Genomic DNA, 26,766 nt, shown 5'->3' on the forward strand with positions numbered 1-26,766 from the left:
AGAAACAATAAAAAAAATAGAAAGTCTCAATATAAAAACTTTTAAAAAGAACTTAATGGAAAATTTAGAACTGAAAACTACAACAACTGAAATAAAAAGCTCAATAGAGGAGCTCAATTGCAGAATGGAAGGGGCAGGATCAATTAAATGGAAGAAAGAATAATAGAAATAATCTAATCTAAATAAAAGAAAATAGACTATATACATGAACGAAGTATCAAGAGCCATTGGTACTATAGCCAAAGTTCTAATATTCATGTCATCACAGTCCTATAGAAGAGGAGAAAGAAAGTAAGGATGAAAAAGTTCTCAAAGAAATAATGCTGAAAACATGCAAATTCTAATCAGAGACATACATACACCTACAGACTCAAGATGAGAAAACCTCAAACAAACAAAAAAGACATACCAAGACACACCATAATTAAACTTCTATGTTTAAAACTAAAATGAAAAAATTTGGAAAACATCCAGGTAAAAATGAAAAGAATGAAAGATTCTTTTCCTATAGAGGGAAAAGAATCCAAATGACAGCAGATTTCTCATCAAAAACTATAGAGGTCAGAAGAAAGTGACGCAAAGTTTTTCAAGTGCTAAAGAAAGGAATTGTCAACCCAAAATACTATACCCAGTGAAAATATTCTTAGGGAATCGAAGGGAAATCTAAACAATCTCAGATGAAGGAAAACTAAGAGAGTTGATCACCAGCAGACTCATCACAGAGGAATGGCTAAAAGAAGTTCTCTTAACTAAGAAGAATCAACAAAAGAAGGAATGTTGAAACATGAAGAAGGAAGAAAGAGCAAGGTAAGTAAAATATGGTAACATGGGTAAATACAATAGGCTTTCCTTCTCTCAAGTTTTCTAAATTATGTTTGATGTTGAAACACACTGCCTGATGTGGTTCTAAACATATATAGAAAAAATATTTAAGGCAATTATAAGTGGGAAAGAGTAATGGGAATTAAAGAAGGTAAGGTTTTCATACTATACTCAAGCTGGTAAAATAACTGTCAGTAGTCAGCAATTGATAGAACTGGATGGAAAAACACCAAGGATATAGAAGAACTCAACAACAAGATAAACAAACTCTAATTGACATTTATAAACACTCCATCCAAAAACAGCAGAGTACACATTCTTTTCAAGTGCCCACCGAACATATACTGAGATAGACCAAAAACTAGACCATAAAGCAAACCTCAACAAATTTAAAAGAACTTAAATCATATGAAATGTATCCTCTGACCACAAGAGAATCAAATTGCAAATCAACAACAGAAAGATAACAGAACAATCTCCAAATGCTTAGAAACTATGCACCACACTTCTAAATAATCCACAGGTCAAAGAGGTCAACAGAAATTTTAAAATACCTTGAACTAAATGAAAATTAAAATATATCACAATTTGGGGAGATGGCTAAAGTAGTGCTAAGAAGGAAATTTATAGTACTTAATGCATACAAAAGGGAAAAAAATGTGAAATCAATAATCTGAACTCCCATCTGAAAGACGTGGAAAAAAGAGCAAAATAAAACTAAGGCAAGCAGAAGAGAGTGAATGATCAAGATTAAAGAGGAAACCAATAAAACTGGAAACAATAAAACTAGAAAAAAAAATGAAGCAAATGATCAATAAAGTTGACAAGCCTCTGTCAATGCTGACAAAGAAAGACACAAATTACCAGTATCAGGAATGAGATAACACTACAGACACGGCAGGCATTAAAAAGGATAATAAGTGAATACTGTTAATAACTCCACACACATAAATTTTACAGCTTAGGTGAAATAGACTTCCTTAAAAAACATAAAGTACTACACTTTGCCCAATACAAAATAGATTATTTTGAAGTGTTGTAATTATTAAGCAAATTTAATTTACAAATTTAAATACTCCCAAAAAAAGAAATCTCCAGGCCCAAATATCTACCAAATGTTTAAAGAAGAATTAACACCACTTCTACATAATTTCTTGCAGAAATAAAAGAGGAGGGGACACTATCCAATTCATTTTATGAAGCTAGTATTATCTGATACCAAAACAAGACACAAAAAAATACCAAAACAAGAAAGCTCTGACCAACATCCCTCACAAAATCTCATGTCTTTTTGCATAAAAAGAACCATTGAAATAAGTATCCATGGCAACCCACTCTCTTCTCGGTGGACAAAAATAATTTTAAAGTAAACAAAATAATCAACAGGAAAAAAATCCAATGCAGTAAATATCCATTGGCATAGCCCACATAAACAAAAGCCAAAAATATTATTACCAGCCTTTAAAATACTTAAATTTCACTTGTCCTAGAAGAGTTAGAATCCTGCCCTGATGATAACAGGTTCTGGGGAATGAACAACACTATAGAGTATTAATTGATGTTTGATCACCTAAAAGGTGTCTCTGGGAAATACAGGGTAATTCCTGCTGAGGAAAAAGAAATAGTCTGAGTCAGTCAAGCCTGTTGTATTTCAACCAATTGGAAGTTCAACCAAACCCATCACTTCCCTACAGTTTACAGAGATCCCTAGTTCTGACTTCAACAAATAGGCATCAAAATAGCATCTGACACACCCACTACGATGGCTATAATTTTTAAAAATGGAAAATAACAAGTGTTAGTAAGGATGTGGAGAAATTGGAACCTTCATACATTGTTGGTGGGGATATAAAATGGTGCAGCTACTGTGGAAAACAGTATGGCAGTTCCTCAAAAAGTTAAACATGGAATTATCATACAACCCAGGAATTTCATTCCTAGGTATATATCCAAAAGAATTGCAACAAGTACTCAGAAAAATACTTGCAAATGCATGTTCATAGCAGCACTATACAAACTAGTCAAAAGGTGGAAGCAACCCAAATGTCCCTCAATGAACTGATGGGTAAACAAAGTGTAGTATATACACAATGACCTATTATTCAGTCATAAAAAGAATAAAATACTCATACATGCTACAATATAGGTGAACCTAGAAAACATTATGCTAAGTTTAAATAAAGTTAGTAACAAAAGGTTACATATTGTATAATTTCACTTATATGTAATAGCAAGAAAAGGTAAATCCATAGAGACAGAAAGAAAACTGGTGGTTTCAGGTGCTAGGAACACGGAGAAATGGGGAATAACTTCCTTAATAGGCATAGAGTTTCATTTTGGGGTGATGAAATGTTTTGGGACTAGATAAATGTGGTGGTTGCACAACATAGTAAAACACCACTGAACTGTTCACTTTAAAATGAACTGCTGGGTCATACTTTATATAAATTCTACCGCAGTGATATTAACAAGATGTAAAAATGAAGACATACTGACCTGACCTTAAGGTAAGGGATGAACAATAAAAAATTAAAATTGTATATGAAAGACAGTAGCTAAGAACCTTCACTCAGTCAAAAATAATATTCCCCCTTAAGTGTTTCCATAGCCCTCTGTCCATTATTCAATCAAAACATTCATCACATTATAAAATATGGAAATATTTTTGGTGCCTTTTATACTGCCCACCTTCATTTCCCCAATAGCAGTAGCAATCTTGAGAAAGAAAAATAAAGTTGGAGGTATCAGACTACCTCAAACTATACTACAAGGCCATACTAATCAAAATAGCATAGTACTGTAATAAATACACACATATAAATCAATAGAACAGAATAGAGAGCCCAGAAAAAAACTTATGTATTTATAGTCCATTAATATTTGACAAAGGAGACAAGAACACACAATGGGGTAAAGATAGTCTATCCAAAAAATAGTGTTGGAAATACTGGACAGACACATGCAAAAAAAGAAACGAACACCTTTTTACACCATACATAAGAATAAACTCAAAATGGATTACAGACTATAAAATATTTTACTTGAAACCATAATAATCCTAGAAGAAAACATAGACAGTAAAATCTCAAACATTTCTCACAGCAATATTTTTTCTACCATATCTCCTTGGGCCAGGGAAACAAAAGAAAAAATAAGCAAATGGGACTACATCCAACTAAAAAGTTTTTGCACAGTATAGGAAACCATCAACAAAATAAAAAGGGAACCCCCACTGAATGGGAGAACATATTCACCAATACATCTGAAAAGGGGTTAATATCCAAAATTTATAAAGAACTTACAAATCTCAACACAGAAAAAGCAAACAATCCAATGAAAATGGGCAAAAAACCTCAATAGATACTTCTCCAAAGAGCACATACAGATGGCAAATAGACATATGAAAAAATGTTCAACATCACTAATAATCAGAGAAGTGCAAATAAAAACAATGAGATATCACCTCACACTTGTCAGAATGGCTATCATTAAAAATCAACAAACAATAAGTGTTGGAGAGAATGTGGAAAAAAGGGAACCCTGGTACACCCTTGGTGGGTATGTAGATTGGTGCAGCCACTGTGGAAAGCAGTATGGAGTTACTTCCAAAAATTAAAAATGGAACTGCCTTATGACCCAGCAGTTCCACTTCTGGGATTGTATCCAAAGAAACCCAAAACACTAATTCAAAAGAATATATGCACCCCTATGCACCCCTATGTTCAGTGCAGTGTTATTTGCAATAGCCAAGATTTGGAAGCAGCCCAAGTGCCCATCAGTAAATGGGAGGATAAAAAGCTGTGGTACAGCCCTAGCCAGTCTGGCTCAGTGGACTGAGCATTGGCCTGCGGACTGAAGTGTCCCAGGTTCGACTGCAGTCAAGGTCACATGCCCGGGTTGTGGGCTAGGTCCCCAGTGGAGGGTGTGCAGGAGGCAACCAATCAATGATTCCCTCTCATCACTGATGTTTCTATCTTTCTCTTCCTCACTGAAATCAATTTAAAAATATTTTCAAAAAAGAATAGTATTCTTTAAAAAAAAAAAAAAGCTGTGGTACATTTACACAATGGAATACTACTTGGCCATAAAAAAGAAGAAAGAAGAAGGAAAAAGAAGGGAAGAGGAAGAGAAGGACAAGGAGGAGGACAAGGAGGAGGGGGAGGAGGACGAGGAGATCTTACAGTTTGCCACAGCATGGATGGACCTGCGGAGCATTATGCTAAGTAAAATAAGCCAGTTAGGGAAAGACAAGTACCATATGATTTCACTCACAAATCTAATGAACAAAATTAACAAACAAAATTGAAACAGACTCATATAGAGAGCAGGCTGACAAGTCTTGGGGATTGGGGGGCTGAGAGGTCAAGGAGGGTATAGGGTGGATAGATAGTGATGGATGGAGACTTGACTTGGGGTGGTGAACACACAATACAGTGTACAGATGATGTGTTGTAGAATTTTGCACCTGAAACCTGTATAATTTTGTTAACCAGTGTCACCCTAATAAATTTAATTAAAATATAAGAGGAAAAAATAAAAGCATATTACTCTTATTAAAAAAATAAAGTCTATGATACCTTGAAATTTTTGCATCAGGTTTTTTCTTGGAGCATTTAAAACATGAAGAATATGAAAGGTAAAAGTAAAATAGAAACTTTGAGCCAACAGTCAGGAAATTGGCTGAATTCTGTTCTTTCCTTTTTTGTATGTATGTGCATGCACATTGCCCATAATCTTTATTAGTGTTTTAAGGGGGAAAATGTAAATTATCTCTGAGCCTCTTGGTGGTCTTTCTGCATTGTGTCTCCTTTCTTTTGTTTGTATCTTGGAAAAATGCCTCTTGGATTTTTAAGCAGCATGTGACTCTTCATTCTTACAATAAAAACATATTTGGAAACAAAAAAAAGGCAACACCCGTAACATATTGTCTAAGAGATTCTCCAAGATGTATTTCCCAGTAGCTTTTCATTTAACTGCACAAAATTTTCAAAAATAACCCCTCTTGTAAACATTCGTTTAGCAGTCTCTTGTAAATGGCTAACTATACCTGTAATCCACTCTCTTGGAAACACTAGTGCTGATGAATTGTTTTATAGACAGTGTGATGAACCAGAATTTAAAAGTTTTTCAAAACAGCTCAAATTAGTTAAAGTAGTCATACTCTCCTTCATCATATGAAAAAAGCCAAAATTCTTTATAGTCCTTCAGTTAATAGCTGTACTAGAAATTTTCAGATACACCTATGTTGCTTTTAAAAAAATATGTTTTTATTTATTTTAGAGAGAGAGGAAAGGAGACAGATAGAGAGATAGAAACATCCACAACCCAGGCATGTGCCCTGACAGGGAATTGAATCAGAGACCTTTTGGTTCATAGATCCACACTCAACCACTACACCACATTTACCGGACCACCTATGTTGCTTTCAACCAGCCATTGGCAACATTACTAAACTGTATATATCCTATTTGCAGAATGGCAATTCAAGTCATTTTCTTTTTTTTTTTAAATATATTTTATTGATATTTTACAGAGAGGAAGGGAGAGGGATAGAGAGCTAGAAACATCAATGAGAGAGAAACATCGATCAGCTGCCTCCTGCACACCTCCCACTGGGGATGTGCCCGCAACCAAGGTACATGCCCTTGACCGGAATCGAACCCGGGACCCTTCAGTCCGCAGGCCGACGCTCTATCCACTGAGCCAAACCGGTTTCGGCTCAAGTCATTTTCAATTAGGATGCCCGCAGAAGTAAAAAGATTGAAATAATATTGATAATATAAATATTTATATAGGATTACTACTTTTAAATGAGTAAACATCTATCCTACCAAGTTTTTTTCCCAACCAAGTACTGTCATTGTTTGAATTATAACATTTTTTTAAATATTTAATTTACTTGAACATTTTTGGAACATAAGATTTCAGGGTCCTCGAAGAAGATATTATAATAGTTTCTTCATATTTGTCAAGTCACTTCTTTTGATTCATTACTACCACATTTTATTATACCAAAACTAAAAACAAAAACTTTTAAAAGGTGAAAGCATTATTTTATATAATCAACTTCATTTCAGACCTACAGGTTCAAGTATCTCACTTTCAGCAAGTGTTATGAGAATTATGGTAGAGATTCTTGGGCATTTTATTTTAGAGTAATCGTTTTTAATGATTTCAAAGGATATAGCAACATTTCCCCATGCAATATGATCTGTGTGAATAAAATTGTGAGATACATGCCAGAGCAAAGATCTTTAAATTCAGCTTTTTAACTACTATTTTCATGACTATATTATAGAATGCTTTGAAATGGAAGGAAATTATCTTGAAACATGATCAAATGCACAGTACCTATAAAGAAATTTCTTTTTTGTTCAAGTTGCTTCTCAACTGACAGTATTAAAATTATATTATTTAAAATAAATGCATCCTGGTGTATCTTGTATATACAGTACTGAAAACATATTCATTTTAACATATGAGTTATTTGCTTAATTTTAAAAACTGTTTGTTGTCTAAAATTTTCAGACATTGAATTGTGTTTATAAAATTGACATTTTATATTACCAAGATTATTTCATGACAATATTACAGTAATGCTATAGTTACAGCACATCTGATTTCACTATAACAAATTATTTAAGAAATACTTGAAAACACAATGCTGTTTATTTTTCTCAAATAGAAAGCCTAAATTCAAACAAAATTGACTAATATTTCTCAACATTTAACCAAAGTTAGCCTTTTCAAAAGACAACATTGTAAGCTGATTAATTTTAAGTTACCTATATTTATAAAACTGCTATGAAAAATTAAGCCTTTTTAGTTGCTAGACTTTTCATCTCTTTACTTGCCATCTAAATTATACTCCTGTAACTTTAATCCTTTTAACTAGTGGATCAGCAAGAAGGAAGTCAGGCCATTGCAATTACTGTCCACATGTTCACTTATATCAAACACTCTGCAGGTCAACCTTTTTATTTCATAAAAGGCTGGGTTTTTTTCTTTAATCATAATGTCTTTCTAAATATGATCAACTATCTTAGCATTAAGATATAATGGTCACTTGTACTTGTTATATAAATAAAAGGTAATAAAATTTGGCTTAAGCAAGCAGAGACAAAGAGGTCAGCCTATAGATTAATCGTTTCTTCAACTTTCTTTAAACCATTCTAATGCTGTCTCTACATCTTATAATAAAGTCTGATCATATATATTTAATTCCATTTTTAAATTTTCAGTAGACAACTTCAGTCCTAACCTACCACTGCCCTGTCAGAAAATCTTTGATGTCACAGTATAATAGCTTCTGAAAGAACAGGACTAATACTTAATGTAACATTAAACCAGGGCTCTGCAGTGGGGCTGTCTGCTGTCAGAACAAACAATTTCACTGCTGCTCCCCAGAAGTGACAAGGTTGGGACCTATCTGTACAGCAACTCTCACTAACAACAGAGATTTATTTGTATTAGGAACTAAGAATGCTGCCTCATTCTTTTAAGTATGCCAATCTTTATTTTGAAAATAAAAAACAAATTACATTTTCATGGCAAACAATGCATGTGGCTCAATTCTCCCTTGAAGCCTATAAGTTACAAACAAAAGAAGGCCTCTGATGTTTTCAAATAATTAATAGGCCAAATAGCTAAATTTACTACAAAGAAGCACTTAATGTACTACTTCATTATTTCAGAAGTTACACCAGACATTGATATCTCAAAAACTTTTATAACATACTTGGAAATGACTACATAGGCCTTTCCCTTAAGATATATTTATGTGTTGCCAAAATATCTGGTTAAGGGTAGCCATTTCAACCAAAAGATTCATCAACAGAGAAAAAAAGTTATCAGTAAAATAGTGACTATGCAGCTAGTCAATAAAATAATCAATACACGATTTCTTTTTTAACCTATTAACCAACTGAAAATGTGACAATTTCCAGACATGTATGTAATATCTATACAAATATTTAATAGTTGACCAAAAATCTTTTTTAACATCATCTATTATGAAATACCAACGCACATCAGTTCCTCTCTGAATCCTTAAAGCCATTTATCATTTATTGCTCATTTAACAATTAACTTTTTGGCTTCTCTGTTACTATTATCTTTAACTGTTAGTTAATTTTCTTAACATTAATGTTATATAAGATATTTACAGGAAAATTTATAAACTTTATTGGGAGACTTTAAAGAGGGCCACAATAAGTGGAAAGATATAATGCATTCATGGATTGGAAGATTTAATGTTATAATGGTATTATTTCCCTAAAAATTGACTTATTGATAAAATACAAACAATTAAAATCTCAACAGCTTTTGTTTGTAGAACTTGACAAGCTAATTCTAAATTTATATGGAAATGCAAAGGGCCAAGAAGTGCCAAGACACTCTTGAAAAAGAAGAACAAGGTGGCAGAACTTACTCTATAAGACAATAGACCTTTTATAGAGCAAATGTAATTAAGCCAGGGCAGTATGGGTACAAGGATAGACAAATGTATCAAGAGAATAATAAAGACCCCCTCATATAGATCCATGCTTATAGGGCATTTGATATATCACAGAGGCAACCCTGCAGAGCAGTAAGGAAAAGATGGATGTTAATAAACTAATCTGGGACAGCTGGATATCCTTAAAGGGTGTGGCAGTGGTGGAATACAACTACACTCCTACATCAAACAATATCCAAAAAAAAAAAAACTGCAGGTGGATTAAAGGTCAATGTGAAAGTCATTGGAGATTATCTTCATGACTTCAGATAGGAAAGAATGTCCTAAACAGCATAGAAAAAAAATTGACCAAAAAGGAAAAGATCAATAAATATTCAACTATATTAAAATTGAGAATGTTTGTTCATCAAATGATTCCACCAAGAAAGTGAAAGACAAGCCAGGAGTGGAAAAAGGTATTTGCAACACATATAATTACAAATAATTCATATACAGAATATATAAAAATCTATATATCATTTTTTAAAAAGGAAAAAAACAGACAAGCAATTGAAAAATGGGCAAAAGACTTGAACAGGCACTTCACAAACGAAATCTAACGTATCAATAACTTATTTAAAAGTGCTTAAAGTCATTAGTAATCAGGAAGGCAAATTAAAACCATGAAGAGATATTATTACACATCCTGCAGATTGGTAAAAATTAAAAGTCTGACAATATCAATTGCTGACAAACATGTTGAGCAATGGGAATGCTCATAGACTGTTGGTGGGAGCATATAGAATCACTTTAGAAAAGAGTTTAGCATTATCTGGGGGAGGTGAAGGAGGGTATAGGAGGGATAAATGGTGATGGACAGAGACTTGACTTGGGATGGTGAACACACAGTACAGTGCACAAATGATGTGTTGTGGAATTGTGCACCTGAAACCTATGAAAAAATTTTTAACCAGTGTCACACCAATGAATTTAATAAAAAGGAAAAAAAAAAGATGAAGATAGGCATACACTTTGACCTAGCAATTTCATTCCTATATATACAACTGAGAAGCTTGTGTACTTGTTCACCAAGAATGGATATATAGTCCAAATGCTCACTAACTATAGAGAAAATAAACTTTGATACACAATTAAAAGCAAATTAATGAACTAAGGTTTCATGATAATATATGTTGAGCAAAAACTGCAACATATAAAAATAGGTTCTGCATGACTTATATAATGCGCAAAAACAGGAAAAATCAAACTATTGTTCAGAGATGTATACATAGCAATCTATATATATATATAAAAGCCTAAGCAACCGTTCGACCATTTGACTGGTAGCTATGATGCACACTGACCACCAGGGGGCAGACACTCAATGCACAGACATGGAAACATGGAACAGACTGGACTGATGAATCTCAGAGGGAAGGGGGAGAGGGTGGAAAGAGATTAACTAAAGGTCTTATATGCATACTAGAGGCCTAGTGCACAGATTCATGCACCAGTGGGGTCCCTCAGCCTGGCCTGCGCCCTCTCGCAATCCAGGACCCCTTGGGGGAAGTCAGAGAGTCAGTTTCACCTGATCCCCGCAGGTCAGGCCAAGGGATCCCACCAGTGCACAAATCCATGCATCGGGCCTCTAGTAAAACTAGAAAGCGAGGAGAAACCAAGATGGCGGCATAGGTAAACACCTAAACTGCTGCCTAGCACAACAATTTCAAAACTACAACTAAAAGACAGAACGGACACCATCCAGAACCACAGGAAAGCAGGCTGAGTGAAAATTCTACAACTAGAAGGAAGGAGAAAAGCTCACAGAGAATTGGAGGTACGGCAAAGGGGCTTTGTGCGCACAGAGAGGAAGGGCGGCTGAGAGCCTGGCTTTCTCTGGCGGAAGGGGGAAGGAAGCCTCCGACCGCACTGAACCCCAGTTCTGACTGCACTGAACCCCAGTTCCAGGCGAGCCCCTGGGGACCCACGCTCTTGTGGGGGGAGTCTGGACTCTCGGGCGGAGACTCGGGAGCCGGGGAAGGCGGAGGACTGAAAGTGCGCACGCGCGTACGCGCTGGTGTGCACAAAGGCTGCGGGGGTTGCCACAGGCTTTCCCTAGTGGAGGGGAGTCAGAGGATTCTGACTGCACTGAGCCCCAGTTCTGACTGCAGTGAACCCCAGTTCCAGGCGAGCCCCTGGGGACCCACGCTCTTGTGGGGGGAGTCTGGACTCTCGGGCGGAGACTCGTGAGCCGGGGAAGGCAGAGGATTGAAAGAGCGCCCGCGCTGGTGCGCACAAGGGCTGCGGAGGTTGCCGCGGGCTTTCCCTGGTGGAGGGGAGTCAGAGGCTCCTGACGGCACTGAGCCCCAGTTCTGACTGCAGTGAACCCCAGTTCCAGGCGAGCCCCTGGGGACCCACGCTCTTGTGGGGGGAGTCTGGACTCTCGGGCGGAGACTCGAGCTGGGGAAGGCGGAGGACTGAAAGCGCACATGCGCGCAGGGGCGGAGCTGACAGGAAGCCAAGACTGAGGCTCCACCCCATCCAAGCTGAGCACAGAGGCTATTGCAGTTTGGCAAGTCTAATCCTATAGGGCTGTCTCCAGCACCGGGCTTCTCCCAGCATAGACACAGCTGATCCTTACAGCCAACTGACCCGGAGGTCAATTCTTCCCAGTGATACCAACAACAATAAAGACTTAATTACAACAAGGCTGTACACACAGTCCACAAAGGGGTGCACCAAGAGTGTCCACCTCAGGTTAACTGGGGAAGCAGACCCACTGGGCCATATTGGAAACCTAGCACAAATATCTACCTTACCAACTCAGGGAATCAGTGAAAATGCGGGGTCAAAGAATCAGATCACAAACGAAAGAAATGGAGGAAAACAAACGACTGGATATAGAATTCAAAACCACCGTTATAAGACTTTTTAAGAATATCCTAGAAAAGGCCGATAAATATAACAAGACCCTCGAAGATATGAAAAAGGACCAACTAGAAATTAAACATACACTGACTGAAATAAAAAATATTATACAGAGACCCAGAAACAGAATAGAGGAACACAAGAATCAAGTCAAAGAAGTGAAACACAAAGAAGCAAAAAACACTCAACCGAAAAAGCAAAAAGCAAAAAAAAAAATCCAAAAAGTTGAAGATAATGTAAGAAGACTCTGGGACAACTTCAAGCGTACCAACATCAGAATTATGGGGGTGCCAGAAGAAGAGAGAGAGCAAGATACTGAAAACCTATTGGAAGAAATAATGACCGAAAACTTCCCCCACCTGGTGAAAGAAATAGACTTACAAGTCCAGGAAGTGCACAGAACCCCAAACAAAAGGAATCCAAAGAGGACCACACCAAGACACATCATAATTAAAATGCCAAGAGCAAAAGACAAAGAGAGAATATTAAAAGCAGCAAGAGAAAAACAGTTAATTACCTACAAGGGAGCACCCATACGACTGTCAGCTGACTTCTCAACAGAAACTATGCAGGCCAGACGGGAGTGGCAAGAAATTTTCAATGTGATGAATAGCAAGAACCTACAACCAAGATTACTCTACCCAGCAAAGCTATCATTCAGAATTGAAGGGCAGATAAAGAGCTTCACAGATAAGAAAAAGCTGAAGGAGTTCATCACCACCAAACCAGTATTATATGAAATGCTGAAAGGTATTCTTAAAGAAGAGGAAGAAGAAAAAAGTAAAGAGAAAAATTATGAACAACAAATACATATCTATCAACAAGCGAACCTAAAAATCAAGTGAATTAAAAGCTTGAGGAACAGAATAATCTGGTAAATATAATAGAATCAGGGGCATAGAAAGGGAGTGGACTGATAATTCTCAGGGGGAAAGGGGTATGGGGGGTTCATGAAGAGAATGGACAAAAATCATACACCTTTGGATGAGGACAGTGGGGGGGAGGTAAGGGCAGAAGGTGGGGTGGGAAAGGGGTGGAGGGGAGCTATGGGGGGAAAAAGGAGAAATAATTGTAATAATCTGAATAAAGATTTATTAAAAAAAATAAAAAAATAAAAATGTGATTGAGACACTAAAAAAAAAAAAAAAAAACACATCAACTTCAGTGGGAACAGTGTTGTTGGTCTCCTTTTTAGCTAATGCTCTGATACTGTGCTCTCCAGGGGCGTGTCTCCCTACATCACCAGGATAACGTGTCTACGCATTCCCAGGGTGATGTCGGGGGACGCGGCGCGGGCATTGCAAGGAGCCTCTGGAAGATTGAGAGGTTGTTCCTTCTACTGAATGGGCGGATATAAATCCACCCACTCAGAAGGAGGAGCTGCGGCCGTGTTTCCCGACGTTGCCATGTTAACACTGCTGCTGGTGAAGGAGCGAAGGGGAGAGCAAGAGAACCCTCCGCTCTTTCAGCTCAGCTCCGCGGGCTGGATAGAACAGCCGAACGGGCTGTATCCGGCCCGCGGGCCGTAGTTTGCCCACGGCTGGAATAGGGGAACGATGGGGAAGGGTTGGGGGAGAACCTCACATGTCCCATGTGAGGTTGGACCTTTAAGCCTAGCAGTTACTACAGTAACCAGTCTAAGGGAATAGTGACCAATCAGAGGGGATATCAAGGCACCAGGATCTGCAGCCTTTACCAGTATAAGCCATAGGGAAAAGGAACTCAGGGGGACCCTTTCCCCCTCCCCACGTGGGAGTCCATTCTGTGGGACTCTTTCCCTCTCCCCACGTGGGAGTCTGTACTTGTTCTTCAATAAATGTCCACCTTTGCTATAAAAAAAAACAAAACAAAAAAAACTAGAAAGCGAAGTGATGAACATTAAATTTAGAATGGTGATTACCTCAAAGAGACAAAGTGGGGTATACTTGGCTTCCGGAATATGTCAGTGTTCTTTTTTTTTTTTTTTTTAACCTGGATGTTGGCTATATAGAAGTCACTTTATAAGTATTCATTATACATACAGACAACTATATTTTATTTACTTTGCATATTTACATTTCCAGTTTTAAAAAGAAAGAACCATTCTACTTCACACAGAGCTATTGTGAATATAAGTGAAGTAATATATGAGAAAATCACTTTGAAAATCATAAACTACACATATACTCATTTTTAAAAGTTACTTAAGGACTGAAACCACCCTCATTCATAGAGCAAGCAATAATCCATATGTTATAAATCCCCTGCCTCATAAACATATGTTGTCACCTCAAAGTAATGAGACATGTCTGTCTTCTGTAATATCATAAAATGATGTTTAACATACTTCTTTTAGAGAGCCATTCCTTTGGATTAAAACATTCTCCTTCTTTAAAATCCAAATACCTCTTGAGAAAATATACTAAGCAGAAAACTAAAATTACAAAGAGACTGTTAAAGGAACTGCAATATGAAGACTTGGGTATATTCAGATTTAGAATAAATATACTACTCTATTTCACATCTCCTTATGACACTCCTATGGGAAAGGTCTTTATCCCCATTTAATAGCCCCTCCAAGATATTACAGATCAGATAGTTATTTTTAAAAACTAATGGGGAAAATTTCAAAACTATAAATAACTAATAAAAACAAAATTTTTAAATTAAAGAAAAGAATGGAGGGAGCAAAAGAGGATGGGATAGAGGAAAGGGGGAAGTAAATAAGCTAATTTATTTATTTGTACTAATTCCTAGTTTTAAAAACAGAATCTCACATACATACAAATTCCAGTTTCAAATGTATACACACAATATACATTATCTCACTTTATTAAATTTTTAAGCAAAAGGAGCATGACTAGAGAATTTTTAAATATTTAATTTCATTATGCTCTATAAAAATAATTTCAATATACTTTGCTTTTCACAATATTAATTATCCTGTATAAGAAAACACTAATATGTAAATCGACTGAAAGGCAGAACTACCAGCAAACAACCTGTCGCTATGACATGCACTGACCACCAGGGGTCAGACGCTCAATGCGGGAGCTGCCCCCTGGTGGTCAGTGTGCTCTCATGGGGGGGAGCACCGCTCAGCCAGAAGCCAGGTTCATGGCTGGCGAGCACAGTGGCAGTGGCGGGAGCCTCTCCTGCCTCCACTGCAGTCGGGTGGTAAGGAGTGAGGGGTCCCGGACTGCGAGAACCCCAGACTGCGAGAGGACGCAGGCCGGGCTGAGGGGACACCGCCCCCCCCCCCACACACACACACCAGTGCATGAATTTTGTGCACCGGCCCTCTAGTTTATTATAATGTAACTTCCTTGATTTTCCTTTTTGCTATTAAAGTTACATATTCTATTTCTAAAAGGACCGGGTATCAGCTAGTAAGAGTGGAATTTCTGGGTCATATAGTAATTACATGTTTGCTCTCTTGGGTCCTTGCTTCCCAGATGACCAAGAAAAAAAGGAACAATGGTTGTACCAAAAAAGCCCTTGGTCATGTGCAGCCCATTCGTTGCACCAGCTGTGCCCAAAGCCTGCCCAAGGACAAGGCCATTAAGAAGTTTGTCATTCAAAACAGAGTAAAGCCGCAGCTGTTAGGGACATTTCCAAAGTGAGTGTCTTCAATGCCTATGTGCTCCCCAAGGTGTATGTGAAACTACACTACTGTGTTCGTGCCATTCACAGCAAGGTAGTCAGGAATCATTCTCATGAAGCCCAGAAGGACCAACCCCCCCACCCTGATTCAGACATGTAGATGCTACCCCACAACCTCCGCCAAAGCCCATGTCAGGAGGTAAGTCCTTAATGACTGAAGAAAAGTTCTCTGGGGGAAAAGATGGAAATTGTACTTTTAAAAAAATTACATGTTTAACTTTTTGAGAAACTGATAAACTGTTTTCCAAAGTGGCTGTACCATTTTACATTCCCACCATCAATGTATAAGAGTTCCAATGTCTCCTCCACATCCTCACCATTTGTTAGTTTCTGATTTTATTATTACAGATCCTAGTATGTAGAAAGTAATATCTCATTGTGATTTTAATTTACAGTTTCCTACTGCCGACTAATGATATTGAACATCTTTTCACATGCTTTTTGGGCATTTGTAATCTTACTTGGAGAAATATCAATTTAAATACTTTGCCTTTTGAAAAATGGGCTATCTGTCTTTTTATTGTTGAGTTGTAGGAGTTCTTTATATATTCTGGATACAAGTCTCTTATCAATATGATTTACACTCTATAGGTTATCTTTTCACTTTCTTAATTGTTTCCTTTGAAACACAAAAGTTTTTAATTTTGATGGAATCCAAATTATTTTTTTTTCACTTGTACTTTTGATGTCATACCTAAGAAATCACTGCCTAAGAAACCGTTGCCTAATCCAAGCCCATAAAGATTTACCCCTCCATTTTACTCTAAGAGTTCTATGGTTTTACCTCTTATACTTAGGTCTTTGATTTATTTTGAGTTCATTTTTATATGTTGTGAAGCAGGGGTCCAACTGCATTCTTTCACATGGGGATATACAGTTGGGCCAGCACCATCTGTTGAAAAGACTACTGTTTTCCCATTGAATTGTCTTGGCACCCTTGTCAAAAATGGCATTACTGTTTTATAGATATGATTACTGTTTCCTTGTAACAAAGAATTTAGAATTGTTATTACTTGCCTATGAACACAACTTTAAAAGTAGATTTTTTGGAATCACTATATTGATTGTGCAAATTGCATGTAAAAAATTTTAATCTTATTTTTCTCACATTTTAATTTTACTTAGCAATTGAGACTAGTTTTATGATAGCCTGACCTGAAGTAGCTGAGCACTAGTAGCTTTGAAAATCTTTTTGTACTTCAGTTTCCTTCTGATATAAAGTGAATAGTTTGGGCTAGTATATGTTTGATTATTTTTCCCCACTGTATCCCACCCTCAAATTGTTGTAGGGCAAAGTGAAAAGAGTGAGCCAAGAGGGAGGATTGAAGGAATAGTTGAAGGGATCTGAGCAGTCAAGGTTTCATCCAAAGTTTTTATCTTTATTTTTAAGGGCTCTATTGCTTACAAAAAGTCTGAAAGCTACAGAACTCTATGACCCATGAGAAGAAAGAAAGGCATGGAGAAATATCAGAGAAATAAAGATAGAATAGGGGAGATAAATGGTAATGGAAGGAGACCTGACTTGGAGTAGTAAATGCACAATACAGTGTACAGATGATATTTTGTAGAATTGTACACCTGAAACCTGTATAATTTTGTTAAGCAGTGTCACCCCAATAAATTCAATAAAGAGGGAAAAATAAATATAGAGATAGAGATAGATTCAAGATCAGTCCTGAATGAGAAACAATGAGAAAATCTGGCAGTAAGGATTTACAGTATGAGTATTAAGGCATCTGGATAGAGAACAGGAAGTTACAAATTGAAAGGGAAGATTTGATGAATAAAAAGACAAAGCCCACTTCTATTTAATGGTTGTTTGTTTATTTGTTTGTTTTGATTTCCAAATTAACTGATGAGAGCTAGTTGAATTTTCACCTCTCCCTTCAAAACAAAAGATGAAAATGTTCTGATTTAACTGTTTGCTTGAGCTGAGATTCTATTCTCCTAATATCCAATGACAACTGTGCTTGTAATTTTAAGGAATCAACTAGCTACATTAATTTACTACCTTTACAAAATAAGAAGAGAACCCACTGCATGGGAGAACATATTTGCCAATGATACATCGGATAAGAGATTAACTTCCAAAATTTACAGGGAACTCATACACCTTAACAAACGGAAGATAAACAACCCAATTAAAAAATGGGCAAAGGACCTAAATAGACACTTCTCCAAAATGGACATACCAAAGGCCAAGAGACATGAAAAAATGCTCAAGTTCTAATCATCCAAGAGATGCAAATCTAAACGACAATGAGATACCACCTCACACATGTTAGAATGTGAACTGAAAGGTCCCAGGTTCAATTCCAGTCAAGGGCACATGCCCAGGTTGTGGGCTCGATCTCCGGTGGGGGACTTGCAGGAGGCAGCCGATCCATGATTCTCTCTCATCATGGATGTTTCTATCTCTCTCTCCCTCTTCCTTCCTCTCTGAAATCAATAAAAATATATTTTTTAAAAAAAGATCAATGACTCAACAGTGTGACATGGATCCCATAAAAAGTTAGGGTCCATTAATAGCAGAAAATATCTAGGACAACAGAGGTGATAATTCCACAGTATAATGAAGTGGTTATATTCACAGATTCAAATCCTGACCATCATGTTTTAGTCACATCACAGAAAATCACTTAATTCCTAAGTTTCAGTTTCCTCATCCAAAAATGGAAATAATAATACATACCTTGCATGGTTAAAGTAAAACTTTAATGAGATTACATTGGCATATATGTTGTTCAACATGAAAAACAAAATTTTTAAACAAGTTGTCTGAGCATTCTTTCCTACAACAATATCTGCTGAGTGCTGTTAGTTTTCAGGCATTGCTCCAGGCACTGAAAATTAGACAATGAACAGACAACATTCTTATCCACACTAAGCTTACGTTCCAGTGGAGAAGAGGAAGTAATGTCTCTGTCGCTGCTCCTCCAGCATGAACTGGATGATCACGTATATAAAATCACACCATAAAAAGAGTTATTAAAACACTCTTTCAACTCTAAGGTTCTATGATGCAAAGACTGCATGTCTATGATTTCATGTATAAATACACAGAAATGCATTCCCACCTTCTAATCTATCCATGAGACTCATAACCACCACCGTACCACTGCCATCTCCTCTAGCATCATGGCATTGCTGCCTGCAGGCAACCCCTGTGATTTCACAGCTGCCCTCTCAGATGCCATTTATCATCTATCCGTTAGATGTTGAATTCATAGCTTCTCCCACTGCTTCAGCTATTTTCCTTTTCTCCAGTAGTGCCTTCTTCATCAGGGAAACAGCATGGAGTCATTAGTGCAAAGAGCTTAGCGTTTGTCATCAGACAAACCTGAGTTCAAATCCTAGATCTAACATAGCCATTCTGCAGCGTCCACTAGGAACTTTCTGGGATGTGGACATTAAGCCTGCAATCCCTGGCCATGTTTGGCTAAGGCTGGGGCCCTTCTAGGGGATGTCTACTGGGTCCACAGAATGCTGCAGTCTGAGTCAAAGCACCTTGGGGGAAATAGAGGTTACCAACTCCACATCCCAATCTCAGCCAGCTGCCTCCACCCATGACCTTCAAGAGCCTAGTAATCAAGTCTGCAATCACTGGCCAAACCAGGCTGCACCTAGGCCCTTCCTGTGGGGTGTCTCCTGAGTCAAGCTCTCTGTCTGCTACCTACCGCCTCTAGGTTCACCACTGCTTCTTCAATTATTGCTACAGTCACAAATCTAGCTCTGAGAAAACGCATACCCAAACTCACTCTGTCCCCAAGTAAACTAATCTCCACGAATTATGACACTCAAAAACAAAGATAAGACATTATAATAAAGGAATTTTAGTTCCAATAGATTTGCTGATTTGCAGTTGAAGAGGTTCTCAAAGTACCTATTAATATAAAACAGTTAGTATTATCTCTCAAATACTCCAGAGTCACTGTGTTGGGGAAATTGCAAGATGATTTCACATGAGAAAAACCAAGATGGCGGCATAGGTAAACACCTAAACTGCTGCCTCGCACAATAATATCAAAACTACAACTAAAAGACAAAATGGACAATATCCAGAACCACAGGAAAGCTGACTGAGTGGAAATTCTACAACTAGAAGAAAAGAGGAAAGCACATTGAGAATCAGAGGAGCTACAAAATGCTGAGGTACGGAGGCTTGCACGTGGAGAGGACGGGCAGCTCTGTGCACAGGCGGCTGAGTGCGCGGCTGGCTTTCTAAAGCGGGAGGGAGACGGAAGCTCCTGACTGCACTGAACTCCAGTCCCAGGCGAGACGCTGGGAAACCAGACCCATTCAGGGGGAATCTGGACTGTCAGGAAAAAGAAAGCACACTGAGACTTGAGAGCTGTGGAAGGCAGAGGCCTGGAGGCGCGCGCGCGCGCTGAGAGGACTGACTGCTGAATCCACGAGAGGCTGAGTGCATGGCTGGCTTTCTAAAGAGGGTGGGAGACAGAAGCTCCTGACTGCATTGAACTCCAGTTCCAGGCAAGTTTCTGGGAACCCCGACTCATTCGGGGAGAAACTGAACTGTGGCAGCGGGCGAAACTCGAGGGCAGCTTTCTCTCAGAGGTGCTTGCAGCGATTACTGAGGGACACTGAGACCCAGGGGCCTCATAGGGCAGGGCTGACGGGAAACCAAGGCTGTCTGCTCTGCCCTGAAACTCCACCCCATCCAAGCTGAGCACAGAGGCTTTTGCAATTTTGCAAGTCTTGTCTCATAAGAGTGTCTCCAGCACAGAAGTTCTCCCAGCATAGACACAGCTGATCCTCACAGCGAATTGGCCTGGAGGTCAATTCCTCCCAGTGATACCAACAACAATCAAGACTTAACTACAACAAGGCTGAGCACATAGCCCACAAAGGGGTGCACCAAGAGTGTCTACCTCAGCTAACTGGGGAGGCTGAGCCACTGTGCCCTAGAGGACACCTACCACACAAAGCTACTCTACCAACTCAGGGAAGAAGCGAAAATGTGGAGACAAAGAAACAGATCACAAATGAAAAAAATGGAGGAAAACAAACGACTGGATATAGAGTTCAAGACCACGGTTATAAGGTTTTTTCAAGAATTTCCTAGAAAAGGTCAATAAATTTAACGAGACCTTCGAGGATATGAAAAAGGACCAACTAGAAATTAAATATACACTGTCTGAAATAAAAAATATTATACAGAGACCTAACAGCAGATTAGAGGACCACAAGAATCAAGTCAAAGAGTTGAAATACAAAGAAGCAAAAAACACTCAGCTGGAAAAGCAAAAAGAAAAAAGAATCCAAAAAGTTGAAGATAGTGTAAGGAGCCTCTGGGACAACCTCAAGCGTACCAACATCCGAATTATGGGGGTGCCAGAAGAAGAGAGAGAGCAAGATTCTGAAAACCTATTGGAAGAAATAATGATCGAAAACTTCCCCCACCTGGTGAAAGAAATAGACTTACAAGTCCAGGAAGTGCACAGAACCCCAAACAAAAGGAATCCAAAGATGACCACACCAAGACACATCATAATTAAAATGCCAAGAGCAAAAGACAAAGAGAGAATCTTAAAAGCAGCAAGAGAAAAACAGTTAATTACCTACAAGGGAGCACCCATATGATTGTCAGCTGATTTCTCAACAGAAACTATGCAGGCCAGAAGGGAGTGGCAAGAAATATTCAAAGTGGTAAATAGCAAGAACCTACAACCAAGATTACTCTACCCAGCAAAGCTATCATTCAGAATTGAAGGTCAGATAACGAGCTTCACAGATAAGAAAAAGCTAAACTGCCAAAACCGGTTTGGCTCAGTGGATAGAGCGTCGGCCTGTGGACTGAAGGGTCCCGGGTTCGATTCCGGTCAAGGGCATGTACCTTGGTTGCGGGCACATCCCCAGTAGGGAGTGTGCAGGAGGCAGCTGATCGATGTTTCTCTCTCATCGATGTTTCTAGCTCTCTATCCCTCTCCCTTCCTCTCTGTAAAATATCAATAAAATATATTAAAAAAAAAAAAAAAGAAAAAGAAAAAGCTAAAGGAGTTCATCACCACCAAACCAGTATTATATGAAATGCTGAAAGGTATTCTTTAAGAAGAGGAAGAAGAAGATAAAGATAAAGATAAAAATTATGAACAACTAATACATTTCTATCAACAAGTGAATCTAAAAATCGAGTGAATTAAAAATCTGAGGAACAGAATAAACTGGTGAATATAATAGAATCAGAGGCATAAAAAGGGAGTGGACTGACAATTCTCAGGGGGAAAGGGGTGTGGGAGGTGCGGGAAGAGACTGGACAAAAAGCATACACCTATGGATGAGGACAGTGGGAAGGAGGTAAGGGCAGAGGATGGGGTGGGAACCAGGTAGAGGGGAGCTATGGGGGGGGGGGGCGGAAAGAAGAACAATTGTAATAATCTGAACAATAAAGATTTATTAAATGTAAAAAAGGGGAGGGAAAGATGATTTCATATTACATTCAAGTAATGTTCATTTATATCCCTTCAACAAAGTATTTTGAATATACAGTAGTACTCTACTTTGGGCCAGATTCTCCTTTCAAAGACATCCACTTTAATAATAGCTCAAATCTTAGCAGCTATGTTTTTTTAAAAAATAAAATCTCAGTACTACCTGTGGGGAGACTCCTTTGTGCCCTCAAGGATTGCACCTCTCCCTACCAACTCACACCAGAGGTAGTCACCACCCGGAATTATGTTTTACTCGTTTGCTTTCTTGCTTTATAATTTTGCTATTTTTGTAGGTATCCCTAAATGATATAGTGTGAAGTTTTGCTTTTTGAAAACTATATAAGCAGAAGCAAACATTATATAGTCATCAGTGATTTGTTTTTTCTCCCACCACTGTGTTTAATGTTGGTATTAAATTAATTTCGGTACATTCACAAATAATAATAATAGCTAATGGTTGCATGGCACCACATACCAATCACTGTTCTAAGCACTTATGTTTATTCATTTAATCCTAAAACAATCCTAAGAAGTGGGTGCTATTTTACAGATAAGAAAATGGATGCCTGAAGAATTAAGGTAACAGGCCCAAGTTCACACAACTAGAAAAAAGTATAGTACACTCTTAGCCACAATGCCACAAGCTCACTTTACCCAAATCAATTCTCCAGCATTCTACAGGTAAGAGAAATAAAATTAGAGTCAGCAAAGATTTCCATTTTTCAGAATGCTTGACAAAGAAACCTAAGAACAGGTTTCCAAACATAATCTTAAAAGTGGGGGAGGGGGCAGGAGGACAATAAATATTTAAGGGAAGAGAATTTTTGTAAACTTCTGGGACAAGCCCAGGTGGTGTGGCTCAGTGGTTGAGCATCAACCTATGAACCAGGAGGTCATGATTCGGTTCCCAGTCAGGGCACATGAACAGGTTGAGGGCTCAGTCCCCAGTGTGGGGTGTGCAAGAGGCAGTCCATTAATGATTCTCTCTCATCATCTCTCTCCCTCTCCCTTCCTCTCTGAAATCAATAAAATATATTTTTAAAAAATGATAGACATTAAAATTTCATATCCTATCTAATAAAAAAATAATATGCAAATTGACCATCACTCCAACACACAAGATGGCTGCCCCCATGTGTTCAAAGATGACTGCCCCCATGTGGACACAAGATGGCTGCCACAAGATGGCCAGCAGGGGAGGGCAGTTGGGAGGGACCAGGCCTGCAAGGGAGGGCAGTTGGGGGCGATCAGGCCAGCAGGGGAGATCAGATGGGGGCGATCAAGCCTGCAGGGGAGGGCAGTTAGGGGTGACCAGGCCTGCAGGGGAGGGCAGTTAGGGATGACCAGGCCTGCAGGGGAGGGCAGTTAGGGGCAAACAGGCTGGCAGGGGAGTGGTTAGGGGGTGATCAGGCTGGCAGGCAGAAGCAGTTAGGAGCAATCAGGAAGGCAGGCAGGTGAGCAGTTGGGAGCCAGCAGTCCTCGATTGTGAGAGGGATGTCCGACTGCCCATTTAGGCCCGATCCTACCTGGATCAGTCCTAAACGGGCAGTCCGACATCCCTCGAGGGGTTCCAGATTGGAGAGGGTGCAGGCTGGGTGGAGGAACACACACACCCCCCCCCACCTCGTGCACAAATTTCATGCACCAGGCCTCTACTGTAATATATTTGACAAATATGCCATCATAAAGCAACCAAGAATAGTGGAATTATTCAAAATATTACTTTTAAAAAAACTTCTGGGACAAGAGAAGATTCAAAGTACCAGAATTTTCAATATTATCTTGCCCTAAAATTGACATCTATGCAATCTATGCACCTATATTCAAGTTGAAAAGAATTTCAATGTGTTTTAAAAGAATTTGAGCATCCATATCTAAAAAGAAACTTAAGTAGACTTAGTTCTGACCTCATGGCTGGTCACTGTCTACTGTAATATATCACTTTTCATGTAGTAAAGTGAGATAACAGGTCTCACTGGCCTTCCTTTGCATTGCTGGAAACACCTCAATTCAGAAAGAAACAGGCATGTAATGGGAGTGGGGAGAGTTTTTTAAAAAGAAAGAAAGAATGAAAGAAAACAGGTATTTCTATAGAATTCCAGAGAGAGATCTGCTGTATACAATACATGTCAGAGGTGGTGGCCTGAAAGCCAAGAGCCGATTGTCAATGACCTTCACAGACCTTACTTAACACAGTGCTCTCCCTTAGCAGGAACAGAACCTTGTAAGTAAAAGAATGCAAAAGATAATGAATGTCATCAAATGGAAATAATCACCTAACTGGTCCAAAGGAAAGAGAATGAGAATGTCTGTGAGTTCGAAGCTGATAGAAATACAGGCAGCCCTCGCTTTGCACTATACTGTGTTAACTGCAACTAGTGCATATCAGAGCCAAGGCCTCACTTTTCAAGGTTCTATAGTAACCGATCAAACCATGACATCTGAACTATGTAAAACTGAGATTAGAACTATGCAAAGAGAGGATACGGTTCTGATATACATGAATTTCAGTTACCATCAAGCCATGCAAAGCAAGAACTACCTTAATAACCGAATCTACTAAAATTCAACATCACATAATAACATGTTCAGCTCCTGATTATCTTGATTATCCAAGCTCCTGATTATCCAGCTTGTAGATTATCTGGAGGAAATCTCATGGCTTACTTGCCTGTAATAGGGAGTTGTATTAGCAAACAGAAATACCATGGGACTTCAAGCCAGGACATCTGAATTTAGATTATGGTTCTGCTACTTAATGGCTATGTGACCTTGGGCAATTTATTTTCCCTCTCCAACCTTAATTTCTTTGTCTACAAAATAATAATAATGACATCTACCTCCCAGAGTTGTTGTGCAAATGAAATAATAAAATAATACTCACTAATGTTTAAGGAGATCTTACAACATATCAGCCACTCTCCCAAATATATTTTGTATATTGAAATTTCTCAAAAACGGTGATACAGGTTATTATCTTCATCTTATAAAAACACCCAGAAATATGTCTGGTATATGGCAATTGCCTAATATATGTTTGGTAATATGCATCTATTTCATTACTCAATATTACCTCCTTCTGTGGCAATGAATAGGTACTAAAAAGAAAATGAGAAAATCTGAAATCTGTTCATTTATTAGATTCTTTAAAAAAAAACTGTTGGAAGAGGATAATTAAGTTCTCACTGAATATAAGAGTGTGTCTAGATACCCCCCTACCCCACCCCCGAGATTCCTTTATCCTCTTCCTCCTGAGTGATAGTTGCACTCTAAGATTTTGGAGGAGGTTAACTAGCAGACTTCAAAGACAGCCAACTCTGTGGGTGACGGAAACCATAGTCAAAAAACCTGGCACTGGCCACTGCTGCCAGCCTGGCCAAACACATGCAATGAATTGATGGCTGTGTCCCAATGTCCTGCCTATCTCTTCCAGCCCAAATGCCTTCAGAGATACAACCCTTCAGATGCTAATACTTCCTTCCTTAAGTTCTCATTAGGCACTTAAGGTTAGAAAGCAAGAGCACTATCTAGGATCACACTGTGGAAACACACTCGATCAAAGTTGTCTGGAGGGTAAAGGGAAAAAGCTGGAAATATTTTTGTTTATGAGTCCACCAGCATAAATGAATTATTAAATTATATTCCCAGCAGAGTGGACATGGTGCTTTACGACTTATATACAGAGAACTTCACTAAAAGTTCTGTGTAAAGAGGGAGCACAAAGCTTATCCCAGAAGAGTATAAACAACATGTCAGAGCTGAACCTCTTTGGAGATATCAAACTTCTCATTCTACCAATGAATAAACTAATTCCTAGAAAGAAGTGACTTAGAAAGGAGTGACTTAGCCAATGTCACCCAAAGTTTGTTGGCAGAGCTGAAACTCCCAGACTAAGTTCTGGCTACCATATAAAACTATGCAACAAGTATATCAAGTTAGAGCAAAGGGGGAAAGGGAGAAAAGAAAAGAACGCTGAAGACAAATGTTAGCCTGTAGCCATCCCTCATTTGCTGCCTTGCTCACCTTTCCCACCTTCTGCTTTGACTGTATCTAAATCCAAGGAAAGCTGAGTAGAGAAGCAACAAAGAGTAGAGCTGAGATCAAAACTATGCAAAGAGAGGATATGGAGACTAGTGATTCTCCACGTGGTCCTCTCTCCAGCAACACACTTAATTATGAAACCTCACTGACCCCTTCATGCCAACAAATGCCTCAAATTGGTTTCCTGACCTAGCTGGCTTCCCCTCTTATATCAGAGCCCTGTAAAAATGTCACACTTCTGTTTTCTGAACCCCAATACTTATAAATCCATAGCCCCACTCCCTGCCTCAGGTTGTCAGTGGACTAGCTGCATTCTTCAGAGGGATCCTATCCCAGGAGAGTGCTCTCTGGAAACTATGCTTTTCTTCCTTGACTCACCGCACCCTCCTCAACTTTCTTTCCCACTTACTCTTCTATTCCGGTGGTCTCCAAAGTGGGCTCACACAT

At 38.5% G+C, this 26,766-nt stretch overlaps 1 pseudogene across 1 annotated transcript in view; it reads left to right on the forward strand.

Moving 5' to 3' along the window:
- The first annotated feature begins 15,621 nt into the window (after positions 1 to 15,621).
- Positions 15,622 to 26,766, forward strand: part of LOC308233706 (small ribosomal subunit protein eS26-like) — a 28,396-nt pseudogene continuing 17,251 nt past the window's right edge. The window contains exon 1 of the transcript in view: positions 15,622 to 15,968. The product of the transcript in view is annotated as a small ribosomal subunit protein eS26-like (transcript). The remainder of the gene's footprint in view (positions 15,969 to 26,766) is intronic.

Source organism: Plecotus auritus (genome assembly GCF_963455305.1).
Source record: "Plecotus auritus genome assembly, chromosome: 9".
In the NCBI taxonomy this organism is placed as follows: Eukaryota; Metazoa; Chordata; class Mammalia; order Chiroptera; family Vespertilionidae; genus Plecotus; species Plecotus auritus.